Below are 27,375 nucleotides of genomic sequence, written 5' to 3'. Positions count from 1 at the left end.
TATCACACCATCTGCTTCCTGTCGGTTAAATTTCGCGGCTGTAGCACGTCATCTTCGTGGTGTAGCAATTTTAATGACCAGTAGTGTATATTAAGATTCACACTCGTGTGGAAGGTGTGTTTCGAAACTGAAACCCTTTAGTTACCATGAAAATGCTTCACAAGCCACGAAACCATAGTAGTTTAAATAGGTAGCCGACTTTCTTCGCCGTCCTTTCTTAGCCTATATATGCTCCGTCAGCAGTAATGTAATGCTAAACCCCTATTTTCTTCCTTCTATCCCTGCGTGCATGTGATGAACAAGTATCTTCCTAGTTCTTGATTCATGTTGTACTAATTTATTTTTCAAAACAGTCTGCAACTAATTCCACTTCTTGTTATTTTTCGTCATCAGTGAGCTGGATAGCAGTAAAATAAAGGCCAACAACCTTTAAGGAGAATGTAAGATTGGACATATTCTTTTACTTTATTCAGTATCTCACACATCAAAGTGCATTGGAGATTTGTGGGACAACAAGAATATACATAAAGAAAAGAAGACTGTGTTTAACTCGGGAGGTAGGAACAATTCATCATGACTTGTTCAGAATACTGCCTGAAGTGATTTAAGTTAACCACTGAAGCCTTAAGTCAGAGACCATCTAATGTGCGAGACCAGTACCCTAGGCAGGGGCTTACCTGAACCCAGGTTACTATAGTTTTTGTTTATAGCTCAAAGCGAGGTTAAATGTGCAAGGAAGGCTGGACAGCACGATTGCTTGAGCAAGGGCAGACGTAAAGAAACTAAAAAACTGTGCGTATCTCTTAACTTCATGTACTTTCCCCAGAACACATATTTATCAACACGTAGCCTGATTCACCGGTTCTTGAAAGTTCCACTTGTTAGTGACTCGTTCACCTTGCTCTGAACCAGTTCGGACTCATCCAACCATTGCCGAGCCGTGTTTCAGAGCCTGCGAAGCATTAGACATGTGCATGAGGAGCAGAAGTCTTCAACTATTTCTATCAGTATTTTTAGGCGAAAGGCCGTATGTCTTCTTCACTAAGGACACAGTCGTTTCCAGCTTCCATCCTTGACTAATGGAGCTTGCTCCGTCTCTATCGACCTTGATGTGAGTGAAACTATCATGTGAGAGCCACGAATGGTTGAACACTCACCCGAAGTCTGTAATGTTATTCCAAAATGGTATTGCAATGAAATATATCAGTTTGTTAATTACATCATAGTAAACAATATTCTACTTGCGAATAGTTTACACTGGATGTCCTCCGCAGCTGACTGTCATGCAGAGGATCCTGATTCAATTCCCAGTACTGCCAGAGATATTTCCTTGGTTACAAGACTTGAACTGGGAGCGCTTAGCCAACTGAAATTTTTTAATGAACTACTTGATTGAAGTAGCGGCCCATGGCCTGGAAAACTTGACACACCGAGAGAGCATTGTATGGATCCCATGACCCACCATACCCCGTCCAAAGGACTTCCATATGATCTAGGACGACGTGACAGCCGATATGCATCGAGTGATCCTGTGAGCTTGGTCACAGAGCTAGTTTTTTTATATTTTTCATCATCATGATCAGCTCCTGGTAACCCCCTTAACAACGGAGAAAATAGGCGCAAAGTATGCAACGAAAGTCTACTTACGGAGTTTCAAGAACTTGTATTAAGTGAGGAATCAAAGAACATATTACAGACTCCCACGTTTCGGTCCCTTACGGAACGCGAAAATAAGACTGGACTTATTACAGAACGCACAGATGAATTAACCAGTGATTCTTCTAACTTTTCAAAATGTATGATACGACGGAAAGTGCCCTGTGTCATATACTTCTCAATCATTTGCAGAGTATACATGTAGATGTGGATATCGGTGCACATACTAGTAAGTTTACATTGTTACACTGTATATCAAATAACTAGTTTACGTTCTTGTTCGCAGTATATTGTAATAACAGAAATGTACTTTAGATCCTGCGATAAGAGTAATTCTTTCCAACATTGCAAATCTGTGAAGCCATTTGGAAGTTTAGGATTATTACAGGCCGCGTCAAGGTGTACGTCTTTGCGTTTCGTGATAATTAATACAGATGGGGGTAAAAACTGTAGAGGGAGGCCAAGTAAAAATATAATAAGCAGCTTCAAATGGATATAGGTTGCAAAATTTATGCAGAGATGAGAGATCTTACTGGGAATGGACTAACATAAGAGCTGTATCAAACATGCCTTTAGACTGAAGACCACAACAACAATACAAATGGCAAATGTATTCTTCTAATACCATAAGAACTAAGATGTTGATGTGAATGAAACATTGGTCGTTGGTTGTACGAGCCTGTTTTAAATGTCATCTAGGTGCTTCATATACATAACTGTAAACATTGGTTGAGTATCTGTCGCTAGAAGTATTTCGCATACAGCTTATTTAATCTTTGCGATGGCCTAATAAACGGAAATCAACTGTTTGTTTCTTCAAATTGTAGAGTGTGGTTGCGAAATCAAAGTAATCGTGGCGGTACATCAGTGTATGCAATAAGACATTATGATAGCAAGTAGTACTGTAGAAATGTTTCATCCTCACATTCGCTGTGAGCGTGAATCAAAACATTATATTCTCATTATATCTGTAGTATGTACCACATTTGCAGTAATGTGTGTGATGTATAATGGATTCAAACTGTTTAAGTTTCGTAACTGACTTCGATGATGACATTTTATCACAAAATTCGTATGTCACATATGCACAGTGGTATCTTGTGTAAGTACTTAAATATCATCTCGTTATGCTTTCAATCGGGTAATCGATGGTACCTTATGCATTTGTGTGTAGTTGTAGTCGATGAGTCAGCTGTCGCTAGCGACTCGTTTTATGCAACCTGCACTATATCTGTATCAGGAACGATATCCACATAGGCGACCGTAATGTAATCGATATTAAGTTTCCTCTCAAAGATTTTGGGTGACTGTTAAGTGTAAAAAATATACGCGAGGGCTGGCCATGAGCTGCACGGTACTTTTCAACCAAGATATACCTTACTTCTGCACATATTTATCCCAGTGTTTCCAATCTTTCGTTGTGTAATCAGGGGTGAAGTTACACAAGTTTTGGATGCCTGTGTAAGTTTATTCTGTGTATAGTACTTATATGTTTTCCAAATGGTTCAGAAATATTGCCTTATAGAGTGTGTTTCACGATTGGAGACAACCAAAATAACGGCAGAAATCAAAATAGGACGTGCGGATGTAACAACTTTCAGGTGGATAATCTCTGAAGATTTTCATAGGGATTAGGCAGTATAAACGGAATAGACTTACGGACACACACAAAAGCTGTGTGACTACAGTGCTAATAACGCAAAGAAAGATTGGGAACACGTGGATAAGTATGGCAGAAGTAAGTTGTATTTTTGTCCAAAAATACCGTGTAACTCATGGCCAAACATCACTTGTATTATTTATAGTATGGATTCCTTTGCTAACAATTCCCAAAGCTCTGATACGAAACTTAATCGCTTATATGGTTGTCGCGTGTCTGACTAATATTCCTGATAAAGAAATAGTGCAGGTTGCATAAAACGAATCGGTAGGGGCAGCTGAATCGCCCTTTTCCAGGAAGAGGTCATTTAGTTTTAAACTATTAGTAAATCAAGTGTGATTGCTCCTTTATCAACATTCTTAGTACATTTTGTAAAGCATTAACAGTTGTTACAATCATTTACGGAAATGATGATGCAATAGTGATACAAAAATAATTACAGAACTGAAACATCCTGACAGATTAAAACTGTGTGCCGGACCGAGACTCGAACTCGGGACCTTTGCCTTTCGCGGGCAAGTGCTCTACCAACTGAGCTACCCAAGCACGACTCACGACTCCTCCTCACAGCTTCAATTCTGCCAGTACCTCGTCTCCTACCTTCCAAACTTCACAGAAGCTCTTCTGTTGGTGGAGCACTTGCCCTCGAAAGGCAAAGGTCCCGAGTTCGAGTATCGGTACGGCACACAGTTTTAATCTGTCAGGGAGTTCCATATCAGCGCACACTCCGCTGCCGAGTGAAACTCTAATGCCGGCCGCGGTGGTCTAGCGGTTCTAGGCGCGCAGTCCGGAACCGCGCGACTGCTACTGTCGCAGGTTCGAATCCTGCCTCGGGCATGGATGTGTGTGATGTGCTTAGGTTAGTTAGGTTTAAGTAGTTCTAAGTTCTAGGGGACAGCTGACCACAGATGTTAAGTCCCATAGTGCTCAGAGCCATTTGAACCATGTTTTTGAAAATCTCATTCTGGAGTTACAGAACTGATTTTCATTGTACTTATGACTTGAACTGCATATGTATTTAGAGTGAGAAGGTTCCAAGATGTACTTCATGCGTCATGTAAATGTAAACATTGGGCTAAAAGTGCACTTTTACTGTATATTGGGACTCTAAGTACTGACAAGCATCAAAGGAGTGTACATATTCAGACATGCCAAGTTCCACTACGTGAACTTAAGCTGTGTGCGTTTTTATTTGTGAAAAACCTGTCTGTAATATTATTTTTGACAAACCTGCGTGGATCGTGCTATATGCTCGCCACTAAAGTGTTAACGAACGCACAGTGGGAACACGAAGTACAAGCAACAAAAGTTTTTGAAGATCTGAAGATGTCGGTCTTACCTGTCGACACAGGGAAATAAAAACAGTTTTGAACGCTATGTTGGCTACAGAAGATTTATTTAATGTATTTACGGAGATCAAAGAATAATCTCGTAATCAACATAGGGACACTCATTGATGTGCGCATTAGCTGCATACACTGACAGCTAAAATTCTGTTAGTGTTTGCGTCGATCCAATCATACGAATGACTGCAGTTTCGAGTTTAAAGGCAACGAGGAGTAGTGAATCCACAAAGAAGGTAAGCGAGGCCAGCTCGTGCCGCAGTTGCGCCTGGAATCGTATGTATCTCTCCGCCGCATCGCTGCACTGGGCGCTACAAGCTCCTCGCGGCAGACCGGGCCGCAAATCGTCGCCGTGCCGCTGCCACTCCCCTCCTCGCAGATAAACCGGAAAAATTTACAGCCGTGTCTGGCGTGGCGGCGGCCTTGGATAGCAGATGTCGCGACGCTGGCCGTGAACTTCGCTCGCGGGGCCACTAAACGGCACCTTGCGAAGCGTCTGCCCCCCCCCCTTTCCCCGTTCTCCAGTCCCCCCCCCCCCCACTCCCAGAAGGTCTTGTCTAGGAGCCCGTGACCGTCATCAAGGCCGCCGCTTTCGAGTCAAGGCCGAGGTCGGACGGGGCACGAACCCTGTGCCACAGCTTAACGGTTCGCGCGGCTGTAGTTCCACTGTCTCCTATTCCGACACTTCGCTGCGTGTTTATGGCTCATGTCATTTCTGGTACTCATTATTTTCACATTTCAAGGCTTACTGTTAATCCTCAATGTGTGGTCGTTCCACTCCATTCCATTCAATAAGTCCTGTAATTCTTCCTCACTTTCACAGGAGACAGCAGGGTTCAGCTGATGATATCCTTTCATCCCGAATTCTTGAACCTTTCTTTTATTTTCATCATTGCTTATTCAATGTACACATTGAACAGTACGGGCGATAGACTATATTTTTGTCTTACACACTTTCAAATCCGATGACTTCATTCTTGGTCTTCTATTCTTATTTTCCCTTTCACTTCTGTTCCATAATGTTTAGTACCCGTCCTTTCCTATACATTATACCTCTTTTCCTGAGAATTTCGAACGCCTTAAACCATTTTATACGGTAACGGCCTTGCCGCAGTAGATACACCGGTTCCCGTGAGATCACCGAAGTTAAGCGCTGTTGGGCGTGGCCTGCACTTGGATGGGTGACCATCCGGTCGCCATGCGCTGTTGCCATTTTTCGGGGTGCACTCAGCCTCGTGATGCCAACTGAAGAGCTACTCGACCGAATAGTAGCGGCTTCGGTCAAGAATACCATCATAACGACCGGGAGAGCGGTGTGCTGACCCCACGCCCCTCCTATCCGCATCCTCCTCGGAGGATGACACGGCGGTTGGATGGTCCCAGTAGGCCACTCGTGGCCTGACGACCGAGTGCTTTTTTTTAACCATTTTATACTGACTATTTCTTCCCTAGACCGACACGTCCTATGAAGGTATTTTGATTTCTGTTGACTCTTGCTTCCATTATCAAGCTCGAGGTCAGAATTGCGTCTCTGGTGTCTTTACGTATCCTAATTCCAAACCGATCGTCATCTAGCACATACTTTCATTTTCGTTCTGTGTAAACATCCCATAAAAATACTCCACCGCTTGCGTCTTGTTGGCATGCGGAATGCATCACGTGATGGGATTTCGACGTACTGATATCCTAAGAGCGGCGAGTACCAACTTACACCGCTGCTCATCGGTACCGGCGACCTTCTCCCACTTTCATGTATCCAGTGGTGGAGACTTTGAGTCGCAGCTGACCCCTCCGCCGGTCATGTGCGGTGACTGATGCAACACGTGTGGTTCTGGATGGTGTGGGTACTCACCAGTTGTTCTTCTGCAGTCAGTTGGCGAGGGGTTTACCACAGTTACCCTCTTCCCAAATCCTAGTACAGGGAAGGTTCACTAATCTGGGCTTACCAATGCGGTATTCGCGATAATTTGGGCTTGTTTGTCGCAAGGCGGAACACAGCCCTGCAGTATCTACCACACAGTAATGGAGAACTGATTCACCCGTTACCGATCTGAAGGCGTCATTGCCTGGACGAATATGAATGGCTCAAATGTCTCTGACCACTATGGGACTTAAGTTCTGAGGTCATCAGACCCCTAGAACTTAGAACTACTTAAACCTAACTAACCTAAGGACATCACACACATCGATGCCCGAGGTAGGATTATAACCTGCGACCGTAGCGGTCGCGCGGTTCCAGACTGTAGCGCCTAGAACCGCTCGGCCACCCCGGCCGGCTCGAAAATGAATGCTCGTCTTGTGATTTGAAGGGTATAAGAGGCAACGAAAGGAACTGAGAGCAAAATAAAATGACGTTTACTTCACAGCTCATGCTGAGTGATCAGTTTACGTCATTGTGCGTACACAACTGGTGGAAAGACTTCTCTGCATAGTGTTGCTCTGGAGTCGACATCGCAAGTTGCATCCAAAGGCGCGTCAGACCATCTCGACTGGCACTTGCACAATAAAATTAAAGGGTCACTTTCTTCAGACACCATAATCGTCTCCCATTGTGACACATAGGTTTGAAGTTTGACTCAAAGGTGCCTACAACCTTCCTCTATGATGGTTGAAAAGCGTGGTGCCCTGTGCCACCACCCTGGGCCTCGGGAGCGCTTCAAACAGCAAGGTGTCGACACACGCGGAAAAAAAGCCACAGCTCGAAATCCCATGTGAGCTCTAAGGTGGGTTCGTTGTATCAATTTGGCATCTGGTTTCACCCAAATTCTGCCTAACGCCACTGTGGATATGTCACACAATGATACGGTCGTCCGCCTCTCTTACCCATTAATCACCCTGGTTTTGACGTCTCTGCGATGGACGTCAGAAGCGCAACGCGTAGTATTTAAATCACCCAGTTTTCTTATGGGTGGACGAGGAAAACATTTCAGACTCACCGCCGATAAGAATGGGCGCGAAAAGGCCTCAAGGGGTGTCATAGAGGGCGTCAATGAAACAACCCCTCTCCCTGGGGCAATGATTGCCTGCAATTCACTGTTGAAAACGACAGTTCGTAATGTGATGAGCAACAGGAAGTTGTTCTTGATAACCTTTGACAGTGATGACACTCTCGGACGTTTCACGTTTTTCTAAGGTTCAAATGGTTCAAATGGCTCTAAGCACTTTGGGACTTAACATCTGAGGTCATCAGTCCCCTAGAACTTAGAACTACGTAAACCTAACTAACCTAAGGACATCACACATATCCATGCCCGAGGCAGCATTCGAACCTGCGACCGTAGCAGCAGTGCGGTTCCGGACTGAAGCGCCTAAAACCGCTCGGCCACAGCTGCCGGCTTTTTCTAAGGAATTGCGGAGCTGCATCCCCACTGAATGTGTACGCGCCCCCTTCGGAGTGCAGCGCGACGGCTGTTTTTGCTCTCGTGTACAGGTTGGAACCACTAGGCGCCGTTCAGAACCATTCCACAAAATTTGAACGTGATGCAAAGCATCATAGGATACTTATGCTTTTCAATCTTCCCGTTTTCTACCCTCCTGTGACGTGATCACGCGGGAGGGTATCATTAATAGACGCGTGAAGGAAACGGTGTAGGGTCCATCTTAAAACCCCTAGTTCGGCAACACCCTAGGTGCCACTCACAGAACCTTCTCGAGCACGGTACCTGTTAGAAACATCGACAGAAATTCGTCCTGGAGGCTGCTCTAGCGTCTAAATGTAGGCAAACCGCACGAAAGGGCTGTCGAAGGGGTTGCGTAACCTTTGAGCCTTTTTTGAAACTTTTGCTTCCCAATGGGTGGCAAGTACTAGGTTTGAAAAAGGGAACCTTTAATTCTGTTGCACAGTGTATTAGTGAACTCCTATGACACGGTTGGTTGGGAGACCAAGAATGGCAGGTTCAGCCCCCTAATGGAAATTTTTTTCTTTCCGTGGTGTACCAAGATACTTTTCCTTCACTGGGTACGAGAGTTGTATGGCCCAGTGTATCTAGTAAGTGTAGGTGACTGAAATTCGTGCGTGTAGTGTGGTGGCATGTTTGTGTTGAGGGGGAGAATGGCACAAGGGGGCAGCGGGGCTTATCGTCGCGATCTGACCAGAAACAGTGTCACGTAACTTCACGAGACACTGCGGAGAGTTATATGTACTGTATACGTGGTGTCTGTTCTGTCGGACATGTCATGGTTATTTCAGTGCGGAGGCACAGTAAGTCCGAACTCTTGCGGCTCTCAGCCAAAAGCTGCAAGCAAGTAGTTAATGGACAGTAGAAACTACTAGAGTGTGACAGGTTGAGAATTTGGGTCGGATAGGAATCGTGTCTGGATGGCCGAAGCTGTCCAGAAGACCGCTCGCGTGAAGCTTGATATCCGGGTTCGAGTATCAATTGGGCACAAATTTTCGCTTGTCACCGTTGAATTCATTTGAGTGCCTGATTGCTACCGAGTTCTCTTAAAACATTGCAGGAAGGTTTAGAATTTAATCCAGGACGTGGGCGCAAAGATTGATGATCAAGGACTTGACGTCGCCAACATTCCTCCCCTTTGTCGTAAAGGCAAAGGGCAGGCAGCCAACATGACGGGGCGTACCGATCCGGTTACCCATCCAAGTACTGACTACGCTTGGCGTTGCTTAACTTCGGTGATCGGACGAGAACTGGTGTATTCAACGAGGCAAAGCCGTTGGCATTTGCTAGATGTGCTAGACAACTGTGCTGACCGACAGATAACGTCACCACCGTACTGCAACACTGTTGAACGTGTTACATTAATAATACACTTTGTACCCAGGTCGTCAACACTGGAATTCACGAGCTGATTGTTGTCTGAGGCGTTTGCGATTTATGGACAATGGATACTGATACAATGACTTGTATGTCGCCAGTACAGCCATCAGCGGACGGCTCAAAAAATGGTTCAAATGGCTCTCAGCAGTATGGGACTTAACATCTGAGGTCATCAGTCCCCTAGACTTACAACTACTTAAACCTAACTAACCTAAGGACATCACACACATCAATGCCCGAGGCTGGATTCGAACTTGCAACCGTAGCAGCAGCGCGGTTCCAGACTAAAGCGCCTAGAACCGCTCGGCCACAGCGGCCGGCGCAGCGAACGGCGCCGAACAGTCAACGTAGTCAGGTGCACACCCACTGCAGTGCTCTTTCTCTGTCTTCAGTTTTAAAATACGTTACTATACATCCGCCATATGTAATTGCTGCTGCACATACTGAATGAATGAAACGTAGTGCGAAATTTCCAACGAAACCGAGGCCATTTCAAAACAGCTAATACACTCGCACACAAACTCACTCATTAGACGCGTACACTGTGCAGTGTTGCATCGAATATGGTCCATGAACTGGAGCACGACAATAACAGACAGCATAATTATATGAATACCTTACGGAGGACAGCATTTCAAGTTTTTCGCATGTTGTACACTAGTCTGATTAGTGTAGAATTTAAGGAGTAATGTGATTATATGTATGTTTTCGCTCTTGGCCTAGTTGATTTCAAGGTATTTTGGGAACTAGCGCTCATGTCTGTATATAAGCACCTTTAGGGGTGACGCCATGATGTTGAAACAATCGCAACAATCAATGAGATTAAGTTCACAAACGGAGTAAAAAGTGAACCTTTCATTCACAAACTGTGTGCTGCTATCTTCAGGTTGTCAGACGTATTACGGCGATGGAAAATACATTTGTTGTTAGAATATGATCTATCTATGTGGAGAAGAGACTGTACTTCACTATTAAAATTAATCGTCTTCGCTAATGGACGTGGAGAAATGCGTTATAAGCTGTATCGTTCTGCTAGAGAACACAGTTGCTTCCACCTGGATGCAGCCTTTCTCTTTACGAACGTTTATTGCGCTTTAACAGCGCCCGACTTCACGACTGTAGCACGTCCGTTAAGTTTCTCGTTATTGACTGGTTGCCGTCAGCTTGTATAGAGATAGCACTCCATTCCCTGAGACTGCGAAGCTTGATATAACTTACGGGTTTACGACTCTCATCTCTTAAGTCATTAAATTACCGTAATGCGACACGCTCGGCCATGAAAGAAGCCTTTTGACTTTAAAGCTGAAATGAATCATCGTTGTTATTATTATTATTTTTTTAATTATTGGGTAGTGAACTGCGTAGCGGTGAACTGTGTTAACCTCTGAACATGTCCGTAGCGTGTTGCGTAGTGAGACAAGATGCCGTTGATAGTACCACATCCGTTGGTTATGATGCTTACCTGTAGGTGTTCTTGGTGCATTGACGGAGGAGGTTACTATGATCAGTCGTCAGATATTAGGCCTTGCACCCGTACTTGCCAAATAACACCAGTAAGTCTGTAAATGCAGGGTGTCCCAGTAATGTTGCGATAGACTTCAAGGGGTTGTGGAGGGTGTGTTGAGATAGAAATCGAATATAGCAATCTGGTCCAGAAACGTCATGCAATGACGCTACATAGCGTCAAAGTTATAGGCGTTGGCGCCTGCCACTAGATCACCCCTTCAGTTGCAAACGTGACTTTGCAAGCTGACGGTCCATAGGCGCAACGTCTCATAATGTTATCTGTTACTCGGTGATCGCGAGTGATTGCCACAGTCACCAGTGGAAAGGACGAAACTAGCTGCAGCTTAGCAAGGCCTTGTCTCGTATGAATGCGATACTCTGTGGATGTTGGTTTCGGATACTGGTTTCCATCCACAGTTTATTTTTCACCTGGAACTCTCTAAAATCTCCAACGTTTTTCGGTTTACAGGAGAAAAACAAAGTATATATGGAAACCCGTGTCCGAAACCGTCATCCGCTGAGGCAATACAGTATCATAATCACAGGGAACAAGGCGTTTCTACGCACCAGCTAACTCCCACTTCTCCAATGGCGATCGTGGCAATCAGTCGTGATCACTGAATAAACAAACAACATTGTGAGACATTCCGCCTACAGTTCGTTAGCGTACAAAGTCACGTTTGCTGCCGAAGTTCTGGCCTAGCGGCGGGCGCAAACGTGTGTAACTTCGACTCTTTGTGGCGTCGTTAGATGACGTTTCAGTACATGCATTCCTATCCTCGATCTGTTCCTCAAGACACACTCTACAACCCCTCGAAGTTTGTCGCAACATTTCTGGTCCACCCTGTTTATAGTACGTTATTTTTGTTGCTTTTAAATTGTCAAGTATCGTTACAAAAGTGATCTAAGTATGAAGTATACTAGTTCTACTGTTAATCATCTTCGGGTTGAAGCTCTTTTTCCCGTGTTTGCTTTAAAAATACATATGTTTCTGGATAGGGTTTGCCTTTAGCAAAACACGATTTTGTTTTTTAACGCAGACATGTTTCACTGCAGTTGCAGCATCTTCAGTGGCTCTTATTTTATGACTTTTTACCACATGGCGTGGTTTTCCTAATGTATTATGTTTCTACAGTGACTGTTTTCTTTCACAGTTTGTCATCTGCAACCACTTACATGTTTCCTTTCTCCTCATCTTCTTCACTGTGAAACACTATACACTGAGGAGTCACTGTCACTGTTCCACAGTGACAGCTCAATGTATAGTGTTTCACAGTAAATAAGAACTTACACGTTTTCTTTTTCCTCATCTTCTTCACTGTGAAACACTATACATTGAGCTGTCACTGTGGAACAGTGACAGTGACTCCTCAGTGTATAGTGTTTCACAGTGAAGAAGATGAGGAGTAAGGAAACGTGTAAGTGGTTGCAGATGACAAACTGTGAAACAAAACAGTCACTGTAGAAACATAATACATCAGGAAAACCACATCATGTGGTAAAAATCCATAAAATAAAAGCCACTGAAGATGCTGCAACTGCAGTGAAACATGTCTGGGTTAAAAAACAAAATTATGTTCTGCTATAGGCGGACCCTATCCAAAAACATATTTATTACTACTACTGTTACTACTTCACAAGCTCTTAGCACCTTTCAGTCCAGGTTATAGACAAATACACTTAGAGAGGAGAGAGGAAAACATTGTGAACTGTGTCAAACCACGAATCCAAAAGTCCTTGGCTCAGTACTCTGACGGTAATACAGCTGTTTGTGTCACTTATCACTTTTTGTACCTCTGACACCGATTAATTAACGTAAAAAATACCTAGCCGCAACGTGTACATTAAACGGCGGGTCCCCCTATAAATGGCTTGATCACGGGTGTGAGGAAGGAAAGGACTTATCACCTCCAGTACAACCATACCTAACGAATCACTGTGATATTAAAAAAAAATGGCTTGAGGACAGCTTTACTTTACGCGTAAAATATTCAACGTATATGCGTAATAAACACATAGCAATATGCACATCTCACCATTCGGTTCTCACTACATGATTAACTTCCTCAAGAATAAAGTGGCCTAGGTAGAAGACTGTATGATTTTTATCCTTTTCAAAATTGGTTGTAGAAGCTAGCAGAAAGAAAGTACTTAAACTTTCCATGTGTCCGAAAACTCACATGTCCTCGAACTCGATAGAGAAGATGAAGAAATTACTGTTCAGTAGATATTGTGCATCTACAGAAGATTACGTTGAAACATTGGCGATTATATCGACTACTAGTGTCCTGAATTGCTTCAGACCGCTTAAAGAGCAGATTTATTATGACTGATCCGTGTCAGAGGGCTAGATTAAAAATAATCTCTGTTGACTGAAGCTTGGTTGTAGATAATACTGAAAAGGTCTCCTCAGTAATATCGAATTTTCTTCAACCTTCACCTATCCATACAACAGATTTGAAGGACGATAGAATGGGAGAAAGTTTGAGAGAGAAGAAAACTATACGCTAAATAACGAGTGACGTTCTTCACTTCCTCCATATTCGCTGTAGTGACTAGTAAAAATATTGGCGTTTTGTTTTTGAAGTTATTCTTCCGCACTCGTAGATTCACTCGTATAAGCAATATGGGAGACATTGTCTTTTATGACTGTAATAAAGACATGATTGGACCAGATGCGTTTTGCTTTCTTTAAAGCATCTTCAATAATCACTGTAACAGTTGCCGTTATCACTCTAAAACATTTAACGAGATTAAAACAGTTGTCACGTTTAAAATTACTTTTGTTACTACTTTTCTGATTCCTACGTTGTTTTCATGCGTTCTTTTACACACAAAAAAGTATTTTTAGCTCACTTCAATACAATGACACACATTGTTTTGTCCTCACGTATTTTTATGAAGCTGACCATTGTGGCCGAGCAGTTCTGGGCACTTAAGTTCAGAACCGTGCTGTTGCTACGGTCGCAGGTTCGAATCCTCCCTCGGGCATGGATGTGTGTGATGTCCTTAGGTTAGTTAGGTTTTAGTAGTTCTAAGTCCAGGGGACTGATGACCTCCGATGTTAAGTCCCATACTGCTCAGAGCCATTTTGTTTTTATAAATCCACATACACCTCATGTACTTAGTCTTCATCTCGTGGAATGCGATAGACTCTTGTTTTGTTTTTGTGGCTGTGGGAGAGTATACAAACATTGATGGGAGAGTATACAAACATTGAAGTGCCAAAGAAACTGGTATAGGCGTATTCAAATACAGAGATATGTAAACAGACAGAATTCGGCGCTGCGGTCGGCAATGCCTATGTAAGACGACAAGTGTCTGGTGCAGTTGTTAGATCGGTTACTGCTGCTACAATGGCATATTATCAAGATTTAAATGAGTTTGAACGTGGTGTTATAGTTGGCGCACGAGCGATGGGACACAGCAAAAAAATGGCTCTGAGCACTATGGGACTTACCATCTGAGGTCATCAGTCCCCTAGAACTTCGAACTACTTAAACCTAACTAACCTAAGGACATCACACACATCCATGTCCGATGTACGATTGGAACCTGCGACCGAGTGGTCGAGCGATTCCAGACTGAAGTGCCTAGACCGCCCGGCCACGGGACACAGCATCTCCTAGGGAACGATGAAGTGGGGATTTTTCCGTACGACCATTTCACCAGTGTATCGTGAATATCAGGAATATGGTAAAACATCAAATCTCCAACATCGCTGCGGCCGGAAAAAGATCCTGCGAGAACGGGACCAACGACAACTGAAGATAATCGTTCAACATGATAGAAGTGCAACCTTTCCGCATAGTGCTGCAGCTTTCAATGCTGGGCCACCAACAAGTGTCAGCGTGCGAACCGTTCAACGAAACATCATCGATATGGGCTTTCGGAGCCGAAGGCCAACTCGTGTATCCTTGATGACTGCACGACACGTAGCTTTACGTCTCGCCTGGGGTTGTCATCACCGATATTGCCCTGTTGACGACTGGAGACAAGTTGATTGGTCGGACGAGTCTCGTTTCAAATTGTATCGAGCTGGTAGACTTTACGGGTTGGACAAAACCTCATGAATCCATGGATCCTGCATTTCAGCAGGGGACTGCTCAAGCTGGCGGAGGCTGTTTGATGGTGTGCTGTGTGTGCAGTTGGAATGATATGGACCACTCATACGTTTAGATACGACTCTGACAGGTGAAACGTACGTAAACATCCTCTCTGATCTCCTGCATCCATTCATGTCCATTGTGCATTCAGACGGAGTTGGGCAATTCCATCAGGACAATGCGACACCCCAAACGTCCAGAACTGCTACAGAGTGGCTCCAGTAACACTCTTCTGAGTTTAAACACTTCCGCTGGCCACCAAACTCACCAGACGTGAACGTTATTGAGCATATCTGGAATGCCTTGCAAGGTGCTGTTCAAAAGAGATTTCCACCCCCTCGTACTCCTACGGCTTTATGGACAGCCGTGCAGGATTCATGATGTCAGTTTACTTCGGACAGTCAAGTCCAAGCCACGTCGTGTTGCAGGACTTGCGAGTGCTCGCGAAGACCCTACACGATATTAGGCAGGTGTACCAGTTTCTTTGGCTCTTCAGTGTATTTAAAACACGGAAACGACAGAATATTGTGTGTTTTAAAAATTGAACGCCTGTGTCCAAAAGAAAGTACGGAAATAATGTAGGATCCAAAAAGCATTAAATAAAAGTAAGTAAAAAGCAAGATTAAACATCAAACCTTTAAAACGTTTATCGATTTTTAAGGATACACACCGCTGTTACAACGACCATTGAATATGCCATAAATAAAGCATAACGTGTCTTGTCCAAATTAACCTATTGGTATTACAGTCCCAAAAGAGGGAATAACTCCCATGTTACAGGTATTTGTTGTTGATTTTTAAAAAAACGTTGTGCTAGCAGCCTTTGAGGAACACGACTCTGATTCGGTGGATTTTTGTTTTCTGAAGAAAGTATACATTATTGCTACAGGTTCCATTATATTTTGATTGCGAGATGAGTAACCTAGAATTGAAAAAGGTACCAGGAAACGCTATTCCATTCCATGGAAACAATTCCCACGGTTCCTAGATGAATACTTCAAAGTTCGTACTCTCGGAGAAAGAAAAACCAGCCAGAAGTTTGCGCTGCGTGCCGTACTCTCAAGCTGTAGGCCTACCAAACTTGTAACAAGCGTTTCCGTTGAAATATGAATAAGTGGAACGGAAGCACTGTTCAACAAACAACGTGTTCAAAACTCAACTTCCATGTATATGAAAAAGCAAGTTTGCAATCAGTTTGTATGACAGTTTTTATTAGTGACAATTCTCTGCCTCGTGATGACTGGGTGTTGTGTTATATCCTTAGGTTAGTTAGGTTTAAGTAGTTCTAAGTTCTAGGGGACTGATCACCATAGATGTTACGTCCCATAGTGCTCAGAGCCATATGACCCATTTGTGACAATGAGACATAGTGTTTCAATGTGAACACCATTCGAAATATGAGCGCTGGTTATCGAGCAATGGAGGAACGGATGGTGGGAATTAGTAGGGCAGACAAATTAATAGGACAGTCATGAAAACGAGCTACGTGATTACTCCGGGGACATACTGGAGTGGAAGAAATAATTATGTAACGAAAATGAAACTTTAGTGGGCAAGAGCTGTAGGCAGGTTTTCTCAATTAATTTTGTGGGGCTGAATGGTCTGGTGCCAGTCTTCGGCGACATGCTTGTCCCTAACGTACCCCAGTTATTCAACCGAAGTGGGGAGGGGGGGCGGGGGAGGAGAAAACCTACAGTTTAACGTGAATCGTGAATTCGGAACCATGAGTTGTTTCTGGGGACTTCTCTGTAGGCATGCAAGTGGTCTCGGTGGGAGATTGGTAGGTGACACTACTATCTATGGCGGGGCAACGTAGATGCGAACAATCCATGGAGAAGTCTGGAGGAGGTCTTCATCCAGCAGTGCGTGTTGGTGACTGATGATGATGATGATGATGATGATGATGATGATAATGACGGCGACAGTCATGAGTAGGTACAACAATCTCGGGTCGTCTTAACTTGTCAGTAACAGTAAATTGAAGTGAGTGTTTTGGCAGATTATAGCATACGCCGAAAACTAATGGAACTCTGAATTACTATTGTAAATAATTGTAGAAGCAAAGTACGAAGCAAAGAAATTTTCTCCACTGACTTACAGCCATATGTTTGGAATATTGAGGAATACAGCGATTGATGCTCGAGAGCGGAACGTAAATGATCTGTGCTACGAGGAGACGGAAACGAGGAGTCGATGAGAGGTTTGCAAGTGGGGGGGGGGGGGGGGGAGGGTTCAGCCACCTAGTTCTTGGTGATACTCTTCCGACTAAAGTTTGTTGTTACAATGTTTCTTCAAGATCTCGGCTCTTGGACGAAGGTAACAGGCTCCAGATGTCGTGTAGGTTGTCAGGAGACGTCCATGAACTCCGAGTTAGAAAACCATAGCCTATAAGAGGTCAAGTTTAACGAAAGTTTAAACCTGATAAATCAAGTACTCTGCGAGGACTTTCTGTACGTAGTAACAGTATGAAGCCCTAGACATTACCGTTCGTACTGGCAGTAGGGCTGTTGATAAAATATCGATATATATTTCCAACAATATTATTAAATATCGGAGATATGTTTTTCACCGATATATTGTTGACGAAATGGCAGTATCGTGTGGCGATATTTTTAATTTATATTATTTTTTTCACAATTTTCGGTAAATATTTGAAATTGTTCTTTTGAAATTTTAGTAGAATATAATTTTATTTTCACTGTGTGAAGGAGTCACTAATTTTCGAGCTTTCATCGCGTTCAGTTCTTCTCTTTGACTGTATGAAACGAGTATAGATGGCACAAAGAAGAAGTCTAATTGCACTGGGAGGTGGCGATTGAATGTAATAACAAAATGTCCGATATGAAGAAGAAGCACACCACTTGTTTTAAAAAAAAACTGCTAGTGTGCTACTTCTTCACCTCCCCATTCTTCAAAAACAGTTGCCAAAACTGATGAACAGAAATCCAAATGACGAGATTGGTCTTCGCCCTGCGGCGCTCGGTGCTATAAACAGAAACTGCAACGTTGCACTTGATCACGTAATCTTAACACTACAGCTGATAGGTTGCTCGCGTTTGCAGAAATGAAAACAACAGAGAAGTCGAAATGAAGTGTTCCAGCCAAATACTACACGTGACGAAACCGAACCACGGACCCATCGGACACCTACTATGGTGTCATTTACAACCAGCTATCACTGTTAGCTCAAAAAACGTTCAAATGTGTGTGAAATCTTATGGGACTTAACTGCTAAGGTCATCAGTCCCTAAGCTTACATACTACTTAACCTAAATTATCCTAAGGAGAAACACACACACCCATGCCCGAGGGAGGACTCGAACCTCCGCTGGGACCAGCCGCACAGTCCATGACTGCAGCGCCCCAGACCGCACGGCTAATCCCGCGCGGCCATTGTTAGCAAAGTGGTTATTGCCAAGCACGAAAGTGCATCGTTTCCTTTCAATTCTTGCTCTAAGGGGAATAAGCAGGCTGCTAGTTTGTTGATGTACAGAGAATCTAATAATAAATCAATACTTAAATATACATTAGGTGATCAAAAGTATCCGGACACCCCCTAAAACATACGTTTTTCATATTAGGTGCATTGTGCTGCCCCCTTTTGCCAGGTGCTCTATATTAGCGACCTCAGTAGTTATCTGATGTGAGAGAGCAGAATGGGGTGCTCCACGGAACTCACAGACTTCGAACGTGGTCAGGTGATTGGGTGTCACGTGTGTCATACTTCTGTAAACGAGATTTCCACACTCCTTAACTTCCCTAGGTCCACTGTTTCCGATGTGATAGTAAAGTGGAAACGTGACGGGATGCGTACAGCACAAAAGCGTACAGGCTGACCTCGTCTGTTGACTGACAGAGACAGTCGACAGTTGAAGAGGGTCGTAATGTGTAACAGGCAGCCATCTATCCAGACCATCACAAATTCCAAACTGCATCAGGATCCACTGCAAGTACTATGAACGTTAGGCGGAAGGTGAGAAAACAAGGATTTCACGGTCGAACGACTGCTCAAAAGCCACACATAACGCCAGTAAATGCCAAACGACACCTCATTTGGTGTAAGGAGCTTAAACATTGGACGATTGAACAGTGGAATAACGTTGTGTGGAGTGACGAATCACGGTACACAATGTGGCGATCCGATGGCAGGGTGTGGGTATGGGGAATGCCCGGTGAACGGCATCTGCCAGCGTTTGTAGTGCCAACAGTAAAATTCGGAGGCGGTGGTGTTAGGATATGGTCGTGTTTTTCGTGGAGAGGGTTGCACCCCTTGTTATTTTGCGTGGCACTATCGCAGCACACGCCTGCATTGCTGTTTTCAGCACCTTCTTGCTTCCAACTGTCGAAGAGCAATTCGGGAATTGTGATTGCATCTTTCAACGCGATCGAGCACCTGTTCATAATGCACGACCTGTCGCGGAGTGGTTACACGATAATAACATCCGTGTAATGGACTGGCTTGCACAGAGTCCTGACCTGAATCCTATAGAACACCTTTGGGACGTTTTGGAACGTCAACCACGTGCCAGGCCTCGCCGACCGACATCAATACCTCTCCTCAGCGCAGCACTCCGTGAGGAATGGGCTGCCATTCCCCAAGAAACCTTACAGCACCTGATTGAACGTATGCCTGCGAGAGAGGAAGCCGTCATGAAGGCTATAGGTGGGCCAACACCATACTGAATTCCAGCATTACCCATAGAGGGCGCCACGAACTTGTAAGTCATTTTCATCCAGATGTCGGGATACTTTTGATAACATAGTGTACAGCTCTAAAACTGGCAGTATATTTACAATGTGCCGGTATTGCTCCATCGGTATGTCGATTACTTTTCTGGATCCATCGATTTTATACCATTATGTACATTTAATATCGATGTATCTGATACTTGATTTTTTTTTTTTTTAATATCAGCAGTCCTAACTGAAGTGTAGTCAGCGACTCGTTGACGGGATCTGACAGCTCCCTGAACACTTTCATTCTCGTGCGGTGGCACGCGGCGCAGCTGTGTGCTGTGGGTAGCATGGGGCGCTCTGTGCAGGCGCTAGCCGAGTAGTCGCGGTTTTTGCCCTCCCAAGTAGCGCAGGCGCCCCCCCCAGCTTTTGTTCTGACATCAGTCGGAAATTAACTTCAGCACGGCGGAAGCACCGGTATGGACCTAATAATGCTTTCATTTCCTCGCTATTTCTCACTCGTTCACGGTAAAATGATGTAGTATTAAAAACTGGAAAATTATTTTTGCAGAAAGTGATTAACACTTCGTATACGAGTCCAACATACCGTACTGCTCATCAGTATTTTTTTAGAGGATCTTAATTTCTTTAAAACCACATCTTAATGGTCGGAATATATTCTGCGGAATGTGTATGTTAGATGAATTACCCACAAAACTCAGCTACTGCTTCCTCGACAAAACCATGAACTGCAGCGACACGACGACGACAGCAAGAACAGGCTTGGATACCGGATGGTCGGGGATGGAAATCCGCCGTGTCCTTGTCAAATGAACCACACCGGCATTAGACCAGACGGATTTATGGAACTCATGGGAAGTCTAAATCTGTGAGACTCCATGGACTTTTGAACCATCGTCCTCCTGAATAGGACTGTACAGTCTTACCACAGTTCTACGTCACTTGGCGGACATGACCTACTTTTGATGATAGTTACAGGTATTACTGTATGAGCACGACTGACGGTTCTGTTGTATTTCATTGTTAGATATACAGGGACGTCAGAAACTGAAAACCTTGTAAAGGTTTTGCAGGGTAGTTTGTGCTGAGGAATAGTTTTCAAGCGAGAAATTCGATACGTTGCACCATTTCCCGGGTTAATTAGCATTGAAGTTAGCCAATCAGACCGTAGTTCGCGCAGCTTCAAGCTGCACCAGAGAGAGTTTCGCCAAACGCGTTTTTCGTTTGCTTTCCTAAAAGCGAACAAGAGAGCTACACAAAAATAGGACATAGGACGGTAGTAAGAATCGAATGCAAGACAAGGGCTGAGCAATCTGTGCGCTATCATCTACGCTATGAGGACAACTGACACTAATTTTATCTAGCGGGTCGCTTGAATCTTGGCACGCAACGGCCTGCTTTGCTAACTTCAATGTTTGTTGTTGTGGTCTTCAGTCCTGAGACTGGTTTGATGCAGCTCCCCATGCTAATCTATCCTGTGCAAGCTCCTTCATCTCCCAGTACCTACTGCAACCTACATCCTTCTGAATCTGCTTAGTGTATTCATCTCTTGGTCTCCCTCTACGATTAAACCCTCCACGCTGCCCTACAATGCTAAATTTGTGATCCCTTGATGCCTCAACACATGTCCTACCAGCCGATCCCTTCTTCTAGTCAAGTTGTGCCACAAACTTCTCCCCAATCCTATTCAATACCTCCTCATTAGTTACGTGATCTACCCACCTAATCTTCAACATTCTTCTGTAGCACCACATTTCGAAAGCTTCTATTCTCTTCTCGTCCAAACTATTTACTGTCCATGTTTCACTTCCATACAAGGCTACACTCCATTCAAATACTTTCAGAAACGACTTGCTGACACTTAAATCTATACTCGATGTTAACAAATTTCTCTTCTTCAGAAACGCTTTCCTTGCCATTGCCAGTCTACATTTGATATCCTCTCTACTTCGACCATCATCAGTTATTTTGCTCCCCAAATAGCAAAACTCCTTTACTACTTTAAGTGACTCATTTCCTAATCTAATTCCCTCAGCATCACCCGACTTAATTCGACTACATTCCATTATCTTTGTTTTGCTTTTGTTGATGTTCATCTTATATCCTCCTTTCAAGACACTGTCCATTCCATTCAACTGTTCTTCCAAGTCCTTTGCTGTCTCTGACAGAATTACAATGTCATCGGCGAAGCTCAAAGTTTTTATTTCTTCTCCCTGGATTTTAACACCTACTCCAAATTTTTCTTTTGTTTCCTTTACTGCTTGCTCAATATGCAGACTGAATAACATCGGGGAGAGGCTACAACCCTGTCTCACTCCCTTCCCAACCACTGCTTCCCTTTCATGCCCCTCGACTCTTATAACTGCCATCTGCTTTCTGTACAAATTGTAAATAGCCTTTCGCTCCCTGTATTTTACCCCTGCCACCTTTAGAATTTGAAAGAGAGTATTCCAATCAACATTGTCAAAAGCTTTCTCTAAGTCTACAAATGCTAGAAACGTAGGTTTGCCTTTCCTGATTTCTTTCTTCTAAGACAAGTCTTAAGGTCAGTATTGCCTCACGTGTTCCAACATTTCTACGGCATCCAAACTGATCTTCACCGAGGTCGGCTTCTATCAGTTTTTCCATTCGCCTGTAAATAATTCGTGTTAGTATTTTGCAGCTGTGACTTATTAAACTGATAGTTCGGTAATTTTCACATCTGTCAACACCTGCTTTCTTTGGGATTGGAATTATTGTATTCTTCTTGAAGTCTGAAGGTATTTTGCCTGTCTCATACGTTTTGCTCACCAGATGGTAGAGTTTTGTCAGGACTGGCTCTCCCAAGGCCGTCAGTAGTTCTAATGGAATGTTGTCTACTCCCGGGGCCTTGTTTCGACTCAGGTCTTTCAGTGCTCTGTCAAACTCTTCACGCAGTATCGTATCCCCCAATTTATCTTCATCTACATCCTCTTCCATTTCCGTAATATTGTCCGCAGGTATATCGCCCTTGTATAGACCCTCTATATACTCCTTCCACCTTTCTGCTTTCCCCTCTTTGCTTAGAACTGGGTTTCCATCCGAGCTCTTGATATTCATAAAAGTGGCTCTCTTTTCTACAAAGGTCTCTTTAATTTTCCTGTAGGCTGTATCTATCTTACCCCTAATGAGATAAGCCTCTACATCTTTACATTTATCCTCTAGCCATCCCTGCTTAGCCATTTTGCACTTCCTGTCGATCTCATTTTTGAGACGTTTGTATTCCTTTTTGCCTGCTTCATTTACTGCATTTTTATATTTTCTCCTTTCATCAATTGAATTCAATATTTCTTCTGTTACGCAAGGATTTCCACTAGCCCTCGTCTTTTTACCTACTTGATCCTCTGCTGCCTTCACTACTTCATCCCTCAGTGCTACCCATTCGTCTTCTACTGTATTTCTTTCCCCCATTCCTGTCAATTGTTCCTTTATGCTCTCCCTGAAACTCTGTGCAACCTCTGGTTTAGTCAGTTTATCCAGGTCCCATCTCCTTAAATTCCCACCTTTTTGCAATTTCTTCAGTTTTAATCTATAGTTCATAACCAGTAAATTGTGGTCAGAGTCCACATCTGCCCCTGGAAATGTCCTACAATTTAAAACCTGGTTCCTAAATCTCTGTCTTACCATTATATAATCTATCTGATACCTTTTAGTATCTCCAGGATTCTTCCATGTATACAACCTTCTTTTATGATTCTTGAACCAAGTGTTAGCTATGATTAAGTTACGCTCTGTGCAAAATTCTAACAGACGGCTTCATCTTTCATTTCTTAGCCCCAATCCGTATTCACCTACTATGTTTCCTTCCCTCCCTTTTCCTACTGTCGAATCCCAGCCACCCATGACTATTAAATTTTCTTCTCCCTTCACTACGTGAATAATTTCTTTTATCTCATCATACATTTCTTGAATTTCTTCATCATCTGCAGAGCTAGTTGGCATATAAACTTGTACTATCGTAGTAGGCATGGGTTTCGTGTCTATCTTGGCCACTGTAATACGTTCACTATGCTGTTTGTAGTAGCTTACCCGCACTCCTATTTTTTTATTCATTATTAAACCTACTCCTGCATTTGATTTTGTATTTATAACCCTGTATTCACCTGACCAGAAGTCTTGTTCCTCCTGCCACCGAACTTCACTAATTCCCACTATATCTAACTTTAACCTATCCATTTCCCTTTTTAAATTTTCTAACTGTTATATCCTAGCCAGTAATGCCAACCGAGCCCGCTGCCAAAAGGTTGGCAGCATCAAAGTCCGGACGCCGTCCGCATAAGCAGCGCCAGCGATACAGGAAATCGCCGCAAGTCTGCGCGCGCCACCGCTGGCTTCTGGCTTCTTAAGCGCTGGAGTCGCGAGCGCTAGGACAGTTCTGTATTCGCCGCTCAGTTGTATACTCGCCACCGATTTGTGTACTTGCTAGTCAGTTGTGTGTTCATCGCAGCAGAGTTGTTGTTTGTCGTCAGCCGACGCTGACCTAGCCGCTCCGACTCGAACTAGACAGATTTCTGTAGACACGGAGTTCACTACTGTGTTTCTGTATCTTCGTTAATAAAGATAAGTACCGACTTTTATTTAATCAGAGTGTTTGGGTTTTCATCTTTCTGTTCACTGTTCCAGCGGACCGGTCGGCCCGCTATTAAAAGTGTGGCGGGGACTTCGTAAGCCGTTTCTACAGCGAAGTGTTTGTCGCTACGAACGCCGCCACAAAACTAACCTACCTGCCCGATTAAGGGATCTGACATTCCACGCTCCGATCCGTAGAATGCCAGTTTTCTTTCTCCTGATAACGACGTCCTCCTGAGTAGTCCCCGCCCGGAGATCCGAATGGGGGACTACTTTACCTCCGGAATATTTTACCCAAGAGGACGCCATCATCATTTAACCATACAGTAAAGCTGCATGCCCTCGGGAAAAATTACGGCTGTAGTCTCCCCTTGCTTTCAGCCGTTCGCAGTACCACAACAGCAAGGCCGTTTTGGTTAATTTTACAAGGCCAGATCAGTCAATCATCCAGACTGTTGCCCTGCAACTACTGAAAAGGCTGCTGCCCCTCTTCAGGAACCTCACGTTTGTCTGGCCTCTCATCAGATACCCCTTCGTTGTGGTTGCACGTACGGTACGGCTATCTGTATCGTTGAGGCACGCAAGGCTCCCCACCAACGGCGAGATCCATCGTTCATGGACCATGCTTATTAACTCGGATATGGCGTAAAGTACTGTATGTTTTTCTTAACATTTATTTCTCCACACAACTTATTCTGAAACACCCTTACAAACAATTCAGAGTGTTTCTGAGCACACTGTATGTACAATATTTGACTCTTGTCGCACCCAGCTGTTTTAAAATCGTTTTTCTACACTGACCTGCAACTAAATGTGCAAGTACAGGATTAAAATTTGACTAAGGTCTTCTGGAGCGAAAACTATATGTACAGAGCAAAATTTACCTTCAGCCAGAGAGAGTGACGAAGTCATTCGAGGAGGCCGCATAGTAATTCATAGATGTTTTACTACCCGTTACAAAACATCTAGGATTCTGAATCTTGCGCCATAGTCCAGGAAGAAATAAAAAAAGAGCAGATTTTTTGTGACTGACTTGGAACTGATACGCAACAGGTGAACAAACGTATGTACGGGAGTGAGTTAATAAATAAATGGGAAACTGGGATAGAGACATCAGAGCCGCGTGTACAATCTTGAAATGTTTTTTTCCTTTTGACCATATTCGCCTTCTAAGCTTAAACATTTATCCGAACCTTCGACAAGGTACTAAAAGACTGCAACATAGAATTCTTGTTGCAGCGTTCGCACCTAACAAATGGCCTCTCAGGATATACACTGATAATCCAAAACATCATGACGACTGCCCACCCCGACGTTGGATGCCCCCTTGTGGCGTTGTGTGCACGTGACGCGGTAAGAAGAGTATGTAAGCGGAGCATACAAAACGTGGTATCACTCTAGCGAAAATATGGGCTGCAAATGGGGAAATTCGTTGAGATAACCAAGTTTGACGCAGAGCCTGTGAACGAGTATCTCGAAAACGGCGAACCTGGTCGAATGTTCATATTCTACTGTCGTGAGCATCTACGGAAAGAGATTGGACAGTGAGACTCCCAATAGGTGCTAAATGGTTGGACGTCCTCGACTCTTCACAGAACGTGGGGTTCGGAGGCTTGTCTGCTCTGTAATCTAGAATAGATGGTGACCTGTAGCATCTCTGGCGAAAGAGCACAACGCTGGTGCACGCACAAGCGTTTTGGAACACACCGTTCATCGTACCTTGTTGATTATGGGGCTACGCAGCAGACCACCACTACGTGTTCGCATGTTGACCCAACGACATCGCTAATTACGATTGCAGTTGGGACGGGACCATCGGGATTCGACCGTCGGTCAATGGAAACGTGTCGACTCTTCGGGTGAATCATATTTGTGCAACACTAGGTCGCTGGTCGTCTCCACAAACGCCGTCATAGACATGAATGGTAGCTCGAAGCGTGCAGCGTGCCACGGACGCATGTTGGTGGGAGCAGTGTTATGCTGTGGGAGACATTCTCCTGCGCTTTCGTGGGAGCTGCGCTAGTAATCGAAGACATACGGACAGACACGCTGACACCTGCGAACCACCTGCGTCCCTTCATGATGGGTGCTTCTCCGACGGGAATGTCATCTTTCAGCAGTATAATTGTCCGTGTCTCGGAGCCACAATCATGCAACAGTAGTTTAAGGAGCACTGTAGTGAACTCACGTTTATATCTCGGCGACCAAATTCGCCTGAGGTAAATCATATGTAACCCATCTAGGTCACTATCGGATGGCATCACCGCGTACGCAACTCTGCGGCCCGTTATTTACGCGAAATACATGACCTGTGTGTAGACATCTAATGCGACATATCTCCAAAAACCTACTAACAAACTGTCGGATACCTGATACGTAGAATCAGTGATTTATTTTGTCCCAAAGACGGAAAAACAAGTTATTAAGCAGGTGGTCATAATCTTTAGGCTCATCAGGGTAACAGGTTAATTTGGTTTCTTAAATTGCTGCAACCCACAAGGTCGATGTGTCCCGGATTAGCGAAGTACCAATAGATGTGGAAACAATGTTCCATTGGTGAATAACCAGGGTGGCCAGGATCATATCTGTTTGTGACTTTTTCTTGTCTTTTACTGTGTTAGACAGAAATTTGCATGAAATACGGTTCTAATCATAAAAGGGGCGAATTTCTGTACGGACGTGCTCTACAGTCTCGCGGCTCGCAGAAATCGTGTTCTACCTTATACGCTGTCACATTATAGATCCACATAGCCGCGAAATTTGAAACGATATGCCATATTATAGGGTTTGCGACTTAATTAATTGACTCACCCTCTAGATCACATAGTGATAGTTTATCGACTGAACTCTTCGTATGGTTCAAATGGCTCTAAGCACTATGGTCATGAGTCCCCTAGAACTTAGAACTACTTAAACCTAACTAACCTAAGGACATCACACACATCCATGCCCGAGGCAGGATTCGAACCTGCAACCATAGCAGCAGCGCGGTTCCGGTCTAAAGCGCCTAAGCCGGCCGGGGTGGCGGATCGGTTCTAGGCGCT

General features: G+C 44.0%; 1 pseudogene; it reads left to right on the top strand.

The window, feature by feature from the left end:
- The first annotated feature begins 5,754 nt into the window (after window positions 1-5,754).
- LOC126189334 (5S ribosomal RNA) lies at window positions 5,755-5,871 on the top strand (annotated as a pseudogene).
- The last annotated feature ends 21,504 nt before the right edge of the window (window positions 5,872-27,375 follow it).

This window comes from Schistocerca cancellata, chromosome 5, assembly GCF_023864275.1.
Source record: "Schistocerca cancellata isolate TAMUIC-IGC-003103 chromosome 5, iqSchCanc2.1, whole genome shotgun sequence".
In the NCBI taxonomy this organism is placed as follows: domain Eukaryota; kingdom Metazoa; phylum Arthropoda; class Insecta; order Orthoptera; family Acrididae; genus Schistocerca; species Schistocerca cancellata.
Note: the sequence above shows the minus strand (reverse complement) of the source record. Positions and strands in the feature narration are given on the sequence as shown.